We start from the raw sequence: 13,879 nt of genomic DNA, 5'->3' as shown, positions 1-13,879 counted from the left end.
TTGGACAGTACTTGTCTTCATGGAGATGTTATGATATTGGACATACTTCTTTCCGAGAGAAGAAAGATTATTTCCCCAAGTTTCTGTCCTCAGCAAAAGGTGGGTATAGTAATGATACAATATTTGGAAAGAGAAAATACCATTTCTTTCTAAGAACTGGCATGAATTCCTCTCCTAAATGAATAGTTATGGTAATTATAGAGGATCTAGGGATTTGGCTGGGACTCCTTTGGACTTGTTAGGAAAACTAAAACCAAGCTGGGTTTGAAATTTTAAAACTTCTTTCTTTCCAATTCTCTAGCTTGTCAAATTATTATATATTTTATATATAATATATTGCATATATTATATACATATATATGTGTGTATGTGTGTGTATGTGTATACACACATATATATGTATATACACACACACATGCACACACACACACACATATGATCTTGAAAGAATAAACCGATCCTTTTCCTCTGTACTAAGGTCATGGCTATCTTTAAACATCTCTGTCTTTCCACTTTGCTGTGCTCATAGAACTCAAGCCTTTCCCTGCTGCAGAGACAGGAATTGTAACAAGTACTTGGCACCTGAGATGCAATTAAATAAGAGGGTGCAATTTAATCATGTAGCTATACTGTGATTTATCTGCATCAGGCTTAATCATTAGAACCCTTTTAAAAACCAGCACTCTATTTGAGGTCAGTCTTCATGCTTGTCACAGGTTCTACAGTGACCATTAGTGCCTTACTTTGTATTATCAAATGGCATTTGGGACAAAAACAATTTATTGAGCACATTTTCTATTCTAGCTGCTGTGCTAACTAGAGTGTTTCAGTGCTCTTCTCAGTAATTCTTTGAGGTAGGTAGTACCATCACCCTTCCTCACTGATAAAGACCATGAGGCGAAGGCTAAGTCACTTGGGCAAATCTCAACCACTGGCAAGGGCAGGTGGAAATTCCATTCTGATTTTTAAAGACTCTGTTCTTAATTACCGTGTCTTCCAGGCTACTTGTGAAGAAATTAGTCTGGGAAAAATTAGATGTACAAACATACATATATACATTTACCTCTGATGTATGGGTTTTCTTAATTTACATCTCATTATAATCTAGCTGGCGAGAAGTTAAAGGATCTAAACAAAACAAAACAAAAGCAAGATCTTTCCCATCTTGGTTTGAGTTTGAAGAATCTAGACCATTCCTGCACATTGTTACTAGTGTTCAAGTCAGGAGACACTAAAAGAGACCCAGAAGGGAAACCTGCTCTTAGTTGCGGGTGGCATCTAGCTAGATAGAAGCAGTTGTGGCTTCGTGAGTAAGTAGGATCCATGAAACTGTTGGACCATTGATGCTCTTTATAAAAATTTTTTCACTAATTACCTTTTGCTTTATCTTCCTGTATTGCTCAATTCCCTGGCAGCTCTGCTTTCCTTGAGGAACCACGCAGTGTGACAGGAAGGATATGTCTCCAATGACCATCCCATCTAGGATTGACTCCCTGGTAGCTGTGTTAACTTCGGTTCATTATTACACCTTTTACTGCTCTGGTGTTCTTAGCTTCTAAGGTGGAGCAAAAATATATACCTTCCAGGGATTTTCTAAAATTGAAGCTGATGATGCATACTTAGCAATACATCTGATATATAATGGGCTTAAAAAGTGGAAAATAATGTTTTTTTTAAACCTCAAACTTTCTTTTCATTCTTTGTGATAAGTGGATAATATCTACTTTCTAGGTGTGTGTGTGTGTGTGTGTGTGTGTGTGTGATGCCTATAGTTATGTACAGAACCTAGCACCTGGTAGAATTTCCGTGAGCATTGGATCCTCTCTTCTTCCATTATTTCACATTAAAAACACATTCCTTGGGGCGCCCGCGTGGCTCAGTGGGTTAAGCCTCTGCCTTCGGCTCAGGTCATGATCTCAGTGTCCTGGGATCGAGTCCTGCCCATATCGGGCTCTCTGCTCGGCAGGGAGCCTGCTTCCTCCTCTCTCTCTCTCTCTGTCTGCCTCTCTGCCTACTTGTGATCTCTCTCTATCAAATAAATAAAAATCTTTAAAACAAACAAACAAACAAACCCCCCAAAACACATTCCACTAATCTTTATTTCTTTTCTTTACTAATGTGGATATCTGTTGTCCTCCAAAACATGCTTGGCTTGTATGCAACTTGGCGGTTTTCAAGTTTTAACTTTAATAGTAAAGGAAGAGGAAAGCCCACGCAAAGTGCAGTCTCAAAAGGAAAAGAATAAGCCACTTTTCAGGCAAAGAGATGATGAACTTAAAATGTGGGTTCCTTTTCAATATTTCAGGAAAACACTTTACATACAGTTCTGGGAATGTAGCCAAAATGAGAAAACCAAGACTTCTATCCAACAGATATTATGAGAGGGTAAAAGGAGTCACAGATACCAATTACTTCTATAATAAAAGTCCAACACTCCATACCTTTCTATCCACATCTTTGTTTTGGAAGGAAAGGAAAAGGGGTGGAAGTTGTGGAATAAATCTTTAAAGCTCATTTGAAAAGCCTCTCTCGTTTCCTTTCACTATCTTCCATTTTATTGTGCCAGTTTAAGCTAAAAGGCAAGGAGAGCTGCTATACAGAACATTATTCTTAGAAAATTCTCTGGAAGCAGACCTAATAATGTACATCCATGCATTCAATCCATTTTTTGAACACCTACTCCATTCTAGGCACTGTGACAGATGCCAAGAACATTCTCCCAGTGAATCTACCTGTGTGAGGGCATCTGTACCCCATACTTGCCCTTTCTCCTGTCACCGTGGGAGAGTTCCCCTATTTGTGGCCTTTTGCTTCTTTTGGATGGTGGGTCCCATCCTTGCTCTCCTGCCCAAGAATTTCATTTTTGCAATTGTCCTCCATCAATTTCTTTATTTTCTATGAACACGCTTATCCCTCTTACTAAAGTGAGATCCCCCGTTAAAAAAAAATCCCCATGACTTCACATCACTCTCCAATTACAACCCATTTCTCTCATCCCATTTATGGCAAAATCACTTGAAAGAGTTGTCTGTACTCCACTTCTGGTCCTCCCAAGCTTTCTAGAAGCTCCGTTGGAACATTTGTCCCCATTATTCCACAAAATTGCTTCTGTCTTGGTTATTGGGCACTGCCCCACAGCCCCCAGCCCTCCATTCTGCCTTCTCTTATCTTAGCAGTAGTGGTAGACCCTTAATCTCCAGGACAGCCCATTCTCCTGGTTCTCCTCTTACCACATCAGTGAACCCCTCTAAGTCTCCTCTGACAATTCCTCTTCAATTTGCTGAGCTCTAAATGCTCCAGGGCCCTGGCAGTCAGTTTTCAGACCTTCATTCTGTTTTCCTCATAAGTGAATCCATCCACTCCAATGATTTTAAGTGTCGTCTGTATTCTAATAGCTCTCAAATAAGTATTTCCAGCCTCAAAACTCTTTCCTCAACTCCACGATTGTAAAACCAACTGTGCACGGGATATTTCCATAGCTGAAACGTCACCCACCTCAAAATGAACTCTTTGTTTATTTCTTTTTCTCTTGTCTTTTAAATTGAAGCCTAATTGGCATTCAATAAAATGCCAGCTTTTAAGTGTACAGTTCACTTAATTTCAATGAGTGTATACACGCACATCACCACCACCCGGTGAAGATACAGAATATTTCTATGACCTAAAAATCTTCCTTCCTGCTTTTTTCCTGCTTAATTCTCTCCATAGACCTCAGAGACAACTACTATTTTGATTTCTGCAATGTTCTATACTGGGAACCGTATGGTATATTCACTTTTGTGTCCAGTTTCTTTCACTCAGCATAGTCTTGAAAGGCAACCATGTCATTTCATGAACCAGTAGCGTATTCCTTTTTCAGGAGTGTCGTTCCATCGTATGATCATACCATAGCTTGTTTATTCACTGGGTGGTGAATATTTGGATTTTTATCTGTTTAGGGTTATGTTGAATATAACATCCAAGAATATTCTTTTTTTCTATTAAAGTGTAATTGCCATAGAACATATTCGTTTCTGGTGGACATGAAATGCTTTGATATTTCTGTACATGTGAGATCATCACTGCAGTAAGTTTACTTTCCATCCATTACCATAGACTTAAAACAATTTTTTTCTTATAATAAGAACTTTCAGTATCTATTCTCTTAGCAACAGTTAAATATGCAATAGTGTATTATTGAGTAAAATCACGGTGCTGTACATTAAATCCTAATGACTTTTTTATTTTATGCCAGCAGTTTGTACCTCTTCATATCTTTTACCTGTTTTGATCCCCACCCCCTTTTCCTCAGGCAACCAGTAGTCTGTTCTCCATATCTGTGAGTTTTATTTTGGGTGTTTGTTTATGTTTTAGACTTTACGCATAAGTGAAAAAATATGTGGTTGGTTTGTTTTTGTCTGGCTTATTTCACTTAACCTGATACCCTTAAGGTCCATCCATGTTGTTGCAAATGACAAGAGTTTGGGTCTTTTTTTTTTTTTTGGCTGAATAATATTCCAATGTGTGTGTGTGTATATGTGTGTATGCACCCATGCATGTGCACATGTACGTGCACCTGTATGTAAACACCACATCTTTATCCATCCAGTTATCTTTTGATGGACACTTAGGATGTTTCTGTATCTTGACTCTTGTAAATAATATTGCGGTTAACATAGGGGTACATATGTCTTCAAATTAGTCTTTTGTTTTCTTTGAATAAATACCCAGAAATAGAACTGCTGGATCATCCAGTAGTTCTACTTTTAATTTTTTGAGAAGACTTCATACTGTTTTCCATAATAGATGTGTCAGTTTACATTCCCACCAGTAGTGAAAGGGGTTCCCTTTTCTCCACATCCTTGCCAACCCTTGTTATTTCCTGTCTTTCTGATAGTAGAGGTCCTAACAGATATGAGGTGCTATCTCATTGTGATTTTGATTTGCATTTCCCTGATAAGTGATCATCACTTGTACTCCTTTTCATGCCTGTTGGACATTTGTATGTCTTCTTTAGAAAAATGCCTCTTCCGCTTCTCCACCCATTTTTTAAGCAGATCGTTTCAAACTGAACTCTTCATTTCTACCTTCTCAACTCTCTTTTCTCCAACTGTTTTCTATTTTGGTCATGCAACTCTACTCTTTAGAAAATTCATGCCAAAAAAAATGGAGTGTTTCTTGTTGTTGTTGTTTTTTTTTTCCATTCTGTCATTCCCCCATACAATCTCTCAGCAAATCCAGTCATCTCTGCTTTCAACATGTATATAGAACTTGACCTATGTCAATCACCTTTATAGCAGCCTTTGTATTTTATCATGATACGTTCTATCATAGTCACTGTATACTTCACGTTTTTTCACTTAAACTACTGCACTAATCTTGTAAGTGTTCTTCCTTCACCAACCCCTTCCAGGCTTTTCTTCACACAAAGGCAGAGCAGTCCTTTGAAAACATAATTGAGATCTCGACACTTGTTGCTCAGAACTCTCCAGTTTTGTTCCTACCACATCCAGGACAAAATTAAGGGTCTTACCATACCAATACAACTTTCATAATGATCCACAATTTTCCAGTTTCATCTCTTCCTTTTTTCTTCTTCATTCCACTTTGACTGCAATGCCTGATTTCTGTTCTGTGAACATACCAAGGAAATCCCAGGCTCATGGTCTTTGCACTTGCTATTCCCACTCCCTGGAATGCTTTTCCTCTACTTATCATCATGGGTCTACTTTTCTGGAAGACTTCCCTGATTACTTTTGGTAAAATGGAGTCCATCTGTCCCCAAAACTTCTCATAGCTTCAGCACAGGAACATTCTTTATTCTGTCCTATTGCTATGTTATTTATAACATCACCACTTACCTATTTTCTTTTTCTGTTCATTTTTCTCTGGTAGATTGTCAGTTCACTGCTGTATTCTAGTGCCTAGAAAGAATGCCTGGCCCATTGTATATGCTTAGTAAGTATCTGAGTGCTGAAGAATAGGAAAATGGATCCTGAGTTCACACAATATACATTGTAGTGAGTGCTGAAGACAAACAGAAGTGAGCAGACAGGTTAAAAAAAATGGCATACAGAGTTTTGAGAAGTAATCTTGGTAAGTATTTTAAAAGCAATACCCAAGGCATTGAAGTGGAGATTGATAGGGAAAACTTAATTTAGATTAATTGGCTGTGGGGAGCACTTTTCTGAGGAGGTAACAACTGATGATGGAAAGGAGTTAATTGTTCCTGAATTAAAAAGAGAGTGTGCTGGAAAGTGTAGTAATTACAGACATTTGATTAACAACTTTCTCATTGTACACGTGCATACAACTTTCAGTAAAAAATGTGTGCAGGAATGGGAGAGTAAAGAACATGTTTTCACTTAGCTAGTGGATAATAGGAAGAAAGAAAATTCTGTCTGGGCATCAGTGAAATGATTGCATTTATACATGGGAAATTCTAGCTTGGTATACATAATAGAAAACCTGACTAATCTCAAGGTATCCGTGTCCAGTGTACATGTTTTGTGTCTCTTTAAGAAGAAGAATTTAGGGGCGCCTGGGCGGCTCAGTGGGTTAAAGCCTCTGCCTTCGGCTCAGGTCATGATCCCAGGGTCCTGGGATCGAGCCCCACATCGGGCTCTCTGCTCAGCGGGGAGCCTGCTTCCTCCTCTCTCTCTCTCTGCCTGCCTCTCCGCCTACTGTGATCTCTGTCTGTCAAATAAATAAATAAAATCTTAAAAAAAAAAAAGAAGAAGAATTTATCAGAAATTTAGCTTAGATGTAGAATTGAAATCCTTAATTCCAACCTCATTTGGTATTATGATAGTAAGAGACATTCGTTAAGAATCTTTTTTTCTTTCTTTCTTTCTTTCTTTCTTTCTTTTTTTTTTGAGAGAGAGAGAGAGAGAGAATCTTAAGTAGTCTTCACTCTCAGTGAGGAGCCCAGTGAGGGGCCCCATCTCACCACACTGAGATCATGACCTGTGCAGAGATTAAGAGTTGGATGCTTAACTGACTGAGCCATCCAGCTACCCCAAGAATATCTTTGAAATTAGGAATTAAATAGCTAAGAAGAAGAATATCAGTGGCAATATTAATAGTAGCCACAATTTATTGAGTGTCTAGTGTGAATCTGGTACCTTAAAAAGAGCTTCCGCTGTGGTACTTCTTTTAGTTACTAGAACAGTAATGTATGAGTATTTAAAATGCTTAGTGCAGGTGACTAGTGTATACTGAGTCCATATTTGATTATAGCTTTTAATAGTAATAATAATATCAACTGTCATTTCCATGTGATCAGTCCCATATTACAATTGAGAAACTGTTATTCCAAAATGATTACAAAAGGGCTCCCAAGGTTATACATTATAAAGTGTCAGATCTTGTATTAAAATCAGACTGGTCTGCTTTTTAATATGTCTTTGGGTGGTATCTTCCCTGTCCTTAATAATAATTGCCCCTAGTATCTTTCCTTTCCTGATAGCCTAATAAAATTGATACAAAATGAACTAAACCAGACTCCTTTTCAGGAATTTGCTAACTGACCGGCTTTAAGTCAATTAAGGCTGACATCTTTTTTTTTTCCCCCCAAATAGTCTTTCTCCTTCCTTCATTCTTTCCTGCCTTGCATTTTGCTTGATTGCATTTCTGTCCCGCATCTGTTTCTAGTCCCCTGTGTCCACACTTCAACCTTCCTTGCACATTTCAGAAATTATTATTCTGTACCCTATACAAGAGCTCATCCTCATCCTTTCACAAGGCACTACTTTCCAGCTGGCACACTGGCTTGCAACTTTCCACTTTGGTCTCAGTGCGCAAGTGCCAATCTCTGCTGGCAGCTCTTTCAGTGGCCATTTGGTGCCAACCTCTTTCTGATGCATGTGGGGCCACCAGGAGTGGCCGTGAACTATTCCCAGCTGCCTCCTCTGCTCCTGGGGCTTGCCAGAGTTTTCTTCAGACGAGCCAAGTCTCTAATCTTCAGAAAATTACTTGATGACTACAGATGGATCTTTATCCCTCATGAGCTTTGTCCTTTCTGAACCACCACCAAGCACAGCCGTGTGGAGAAATTAAGCTGTAAAATGCCTATGAAGAATCTAGTTAGTGTTTCAAACTTGTAATCACAACTATAAAAGGCAAGCACAAATGTTTATGAAATATATTGTTTAGTGGTGTTTAATAGCGAGCCCACAAAACTAAAAGTCTCTTTTCACTTGTGCTAATATGTGCTAATATGAAAGAGCAAGGGTGTCTTTCAGGTTCATGGTACCTTTAGGAAGAGGCAGTAGTGTAATTGGACAACGCTGAAGTACACCCAGTCTACTTAACCTTCAGGGGCAGGTGAGATTGGAGAGCAGATGAGATGGCTTTGGAGTCTGAAAGACTTTAGGCTGAAGCCCAGCACCCTCATAAACTAAGTGTGCTATCTCGAAAAGCTACTTACATTACCCTATCCAGATTTTCTCATCTCTAATAAGGGAGAAAGTAATTTGTACCTTGTAATGCTGTTATAGAGATTAATTGAGGCATTAAACATACAGTGTGAATGTGTAGATTTATAAATCCTGGGGCAGAAGAAAACATTGTTTCTTTAACCCATAATTTCTGACTCAGTATGCTTCTTCCATTGGGCTAGTAGAGATACACAGAGAAAAAACTCAGCTTGTACCTGAAATTCTGTTCTCCCTTTCTTTGGGGAGCATTATCACTGTCTGAGGATGTCCTACCATGGTAAGATCTTGGCTGGTCAGTCTTGTTGAGAGAGTTTCCACCTGTCTTGTCTGAGGTCATCAAATCATGCCGACGGCTTCTGCATTGCTGTGAATGACCCATTCAGACCCAAATCTCTCTCATTCTCTCCTCTTTTCCCGTCTTGAATGTAGAGTATCTGGTGATGTTCTTTGGAGGCCCATCCCAGGTGCCCTTTCTCCAGTCCAACATGTTGCCTTTGCTGCTGAAAACCAGGGAATAGGTTTTTTCCTACACTCAGAACCCATTGAATTTTCATTTTTTTCCTTTGTTTCTTACTCAAGCCAAAGAACATTTTTTTTAAACCAGTAAATTCTTTTTTTTTTTTTAACCTGCCTCAACTAGGCATTTAGTCTATGTATAAAAGGACCCTTTACTCGTGTTTCTCTCAGGAGCATCCAATATTATTTCCTCAGTAGGTATGGAGGTTCTGAATACAAATGACTCCTTTGAAGAAAGCAAATAGAAATTCTGTCCTCAGCCTTGAAGGAAGGTTGGGAGGAGTGGACATTAAAAGGGGCAAAATCCAGGAAAGAACACACATAAATTAATACATTAAATTATTATCCTGCATTATGTGTAAAAAGCATTATTATAGTGATTGGCTTGCAGAAGCTGGAGAAGTTGGAGTTATTATATTTAAGATGGATTTTCTAATACTGCTTTTTTTCTTCATGGAAACTGGATTTTCTGGTATCTCTCTGGGCATCCTTGATTGGAATCTTGATTCTTTCTGGTATCTTGATTCTTTCTGGTATCTTGATTCTGGGCATTCATTTTGAGAAAGCAGGTTTGGGTGAGAAGAGAAGTCTGTGACTATGGAGCTGAGCAAGCTTAATCAGTACAAGGTGATGGGTGGAGAGGAGAGATTCAACTCAAAATGAAGTCTTGTTTGTACTATGGAGTCTAGTCAACCAATAAGAGCCTCCGAGTATCTAAGAGGCCACTGGAGGTAAGATCAATTTTCAAGAGAAACATAAGCCATCTGTATAATCACCTGTTAGTGTATTTTTGCTTGTTAAGTCTCATTAGTTTGTGAAGGAGTGCTCATTTGCTTGTGTGTGTAGGCTAAGGATGTAGTAGTCAAAGGATAAGAAGACGATGGCTAGAAGAATAAAGATAAAGATGTCATAGGAACCAGATTGTTAGATATGTTCATGGAAAGCAACAGCCAGAGTTCTTTCTGCAGAACATAGAAACCATCCCTATCTCCTTGAGTGAGTAGTAACAATTCCTATTTTTGTGGTACTTTTTGGTTTTGTAAAACTCATATATGCCTTACTTTAATACCTTCACAGCATGGTCTTAAAGTATGTGGAGTTCTCAAATTCTCAAATATCTTATGAGATGAAGAAAAGTGAAGGCCAGAGGAACTTACTTAAAGAGCTAAGTAACAGTCTAAAACTCAAAAGATTAGTGTCTTTTTTTTTTTTTTCCTGTGATATTCTGTCATCTGCTGAAATGCATGGAAAAGGTTCTTGTGCTTCTGGTTTTTGATCTATAGCTTTAAGGCCAATGGGAACTTTATATGTGATGTTGCCTGCTTAAGATTACTCCTTGATGACATTATTGAGTTTCTGTTATGGGATGGTTATTATTGCTTTCTGGAATTCTAAAACTTCAGATAAGAGGCCTTATGTGATTCTTTGTTAACTATTTGCATGCTTGACCAGAATTGTCTATTTTTTACTATTTGATCCCCATGCATAGACTACTGTTCTATTTTACTGTTTATCTCCTGTTTTACCTAATACTTTTAAATGAGAACCTGAAAGCATAGAGGATAAAATAGTGTGGTCTTTTAAAATGCTGTAAGCAGGAAGGATTGGTCAATTCTGCCTTTTCTTTCCATCTTCCTTCCATTCGACTCCTCAAAGTCCCTTAAGGAATTTCAGAGCAGATTTCCCATTAAATATCTTGACCCTAAACTAAGTGATCTAGGACAGCCTAATAGTCCAATGTAATCAAAAAGAAAAATTAAAAAAGAAAAAAATAGTCACTGAAGATGGTATGCCCAATTAACCACAGATATCTTTTTTATTTCTAAAAGAAGTTTTGGGAAAAAAATGAAGCAATACATATTGTCATTTGTATAATGTATGTAAGACTCATTAGTGACCTTATGATCAGCCCTCTTGTCAACCATGGGATAGTACTATATCTAACAAGATGTCTTTAAACTGAACTCAGAAAATGTAGTTTGCTCTTTTATCTCCAACGGACACCCCATAATTCCTAAAGGATGATAGAGTAAAATGATAAAGTCATTATAGTAATGAAAGATACCTCACATCTCCACTTTCTCTCAACTCCAATTCTATCTTGGTCCTTTGTACCACGTGTTTGAAACTTTTCGCTCTCCCAAGTTGACTTGGACCTGTCACTCCATCTCTTCCTGCTGTGGACTTCCTGAGATGGAATAATTTATGTTAGCACGAATGCCTTGGAGTCTTGCTTCTGATTTTGGCTTTTGACCTCACACTTATTCCACCTGTTCTGAGGATGAGCAGTGTGAAAAGAATTCATTCACAGATCAATCTTAGAGTGAGCTGAGTTGGCAAGTTTGAAATACTTCACCTTCACCTGGTACCGTCTTTGGACAAAAACCCAATGGAATCCCCATGTAGGATCATTTTGAAAAAATACGGAACAGCACTAGCTAAGTTTTGGAATCACTTTTCCGTTAAACAGAAATATAAGTGAAGTGAGGCTACTTGAAATGGATAGAATGTTTTTACTTTAATTAAATTTCCTCCCTTGAGCTATGAATCTTTGCAATCTTCCATCAAAAGATATGGGCCTTGTTTTATTTTATTTTTAAATTTTAGCTTTTGCTACTTTGGCATGTTTCTTTTGCTGAATTGTAACTATAATTTCATCACATATGGTCCAGAATTACTGATATTATAAATACGTTGTTCTACTTTTCCACAGCATAGTTAGTAACTTGTTCAGTTACTGCTATGGCCCAAAGTTACGGCAGCTTTATATCTGCTATTGAAAATCAAGGCAGGGAATGAGGAAGGCAGTCTTAGTTCATCCATATTCTTTAACAACAGAAACAATACCTCTGAAGGAGCCACAAAACATAGAGGCATTTATCTAAGTACCTACTCGATGCATTTTTTTAAACATAGTCAATACAATGAAAACTATGCTGATTTGTTTATGCACTGTGAGATTATAATAATGAGATGTCAGGCTGTTTGGTTTTATAATTGATTAAATCCTACCAGTCACATTTATAGAACCGTAATTATTATTTGTCCCTCCACTAAAGAAGGATGGTTTCCTATAGAACATTGTGAAGTATTTTTGATTTTCAGTTTAAAAGGTTAAAAAAAAGGTTTAATATCTTACAAGGATAATCTCTTCCAATGTGAAAATTCTAACAGAGAAAGATGCTGGAGAGACCATCAGTCTGTCCCCCTTTTTGTCTTGTATTTACACCAAAACCTTCAGGAATATTTGGTTATACAACATGTTATTTTTGTTTTCAACTCACATGTAATTTGATTGTCAAGCTATTATCCCAGGAGGTGGTATATTATTTTATTTGCTGTCCTGGATCAAGATAAGTGTATTTCCATAGAATTACACACTTAATATTAACCTCTTGTATAGGCTAAAGGCTACTTATATACAAATAATCTTGGGTATTTATTAAAATATAGAGTCCGTGGACCTACAAATTTATATTTTAATAAGCATTCCGGAAAATTTTGATATAAATTCAAAGATGCACTAGTTAAAACTATTTGTGTATAACCCCAAAGGTACATGACATACTGTAATGTATAACTTGTCACTTAACTGAGTCACTAATGAGAATCATAGGCCCTAGATTGAGGGAGTGTGTCCTTAGTGAGGGAGGAAACGTGACTACTCTTTGCATCTCAAAGTGACATTTTCCTTACCCACGAACTCTGCTGAAACCTTGCTTTTTTTTATGGGTAAATTATATGCTTTCCTAATGTCTGAGTGGTTCTCAGGACCCTCACGAATATAAAGATTCTGCTATTTTTATACCCCAAACTTAAAATGCCTTCAAAAATTGTTTTGCTGAGGTGCCTGGGTAGCTCAGTTAAGTGTCTGTCTTCGGCTTAGGTCATGATCCCAGGGTCCTTGGATCAAGCCCCACATCGGCTTCCCTCCTCAGTGCGAAGCCTGCTTATCATTCTCCCACTCCCCCTGCTTGTGTTCCCTCTCTAGCTGTGTCTCTCTCTGTTAAATAAATAAATAAAATCCTAAAAAAAAACAAGTTCTAAAAAAAAAGTTCTTAAAAAAAATTGTTTTGCTGATTTTTTTCCCCTTGGTTCCTCCCTAACAACCTGCACACTCCCTACAGAGATGGTAGCAGATGTGTGACATGGTTACCTGTGCATACAGAAAGGACTAACACCTTTGATTCCATCATGAGTTATTATTCTATATGTAAGGCAGTGACGCCTTTCCATTATTTGCTAATGTCACCTTGTTGTTCTCCGTTTACTGCCAGTTCTGATGCCTAATCTTTTTTTTTTTTTTCCCTTTCTTGCAACTTTGAATTATCCCTCTCCAACTGAATAGGCTTATATTCTGAATTCTTGTTTATATATTACTTTATACTTTTCAAGTGCATCTCATTTTGTTACTTCTTGCCCTGTAAGTCTGATCTTCTTAGCTGTCACTTACCTCCTCCTCACCCTCTATATCTAGTCCACCAACAAATTTAAGCAAGTAAACCTGCTTTATAACTCTTGAATACACCTTCCTTCCATTCTCATTATCACTCTAGTGAAAGCGATCACATCTCTCTCTCTCTCTCTTTGATGGAAGAACTGTCGATGTACAATATTGTATCAGTTTCAGGTGTACAGCAGAGTGATTTGACATGCATATACATTATGAAATGCTCACCACAATAAGTCTAGCAACTGTCACCATATGAAGTTCTTACAATATTATTGACTTTATTCCCTATGGTGTACTTGACATCCTTATGATTACTTATTTTATAACTTGAAGCTTGTACCTCTTAATCCCCTTCATCTAAGCTATCACATCTCCTTGCTAAAGAACAGTAAGAACTTCATCATTTTTCTCCTACCAACAACTTTTATCTCCTTCTAGTACCTTTTATAGGAATGATCAAAGTTAGTATTTTAAAATGCAATTTCAGGGGCAC

Source organism: Lutra lutra, chromosome 13, assembly GCF_902655055.1.
Source record: "Lutra lutra chromosome 13, mLutLut1.2, whole genome shotgun sequence".
Lineage (NCBI taxonomy): Eukaryota > Metazoa > Chordata > Mammalia > Carnivora > Mustelidae > Lutra > Lutra lutra.
Note: the sequence above shows the minus strand (reverse complement) of the source record.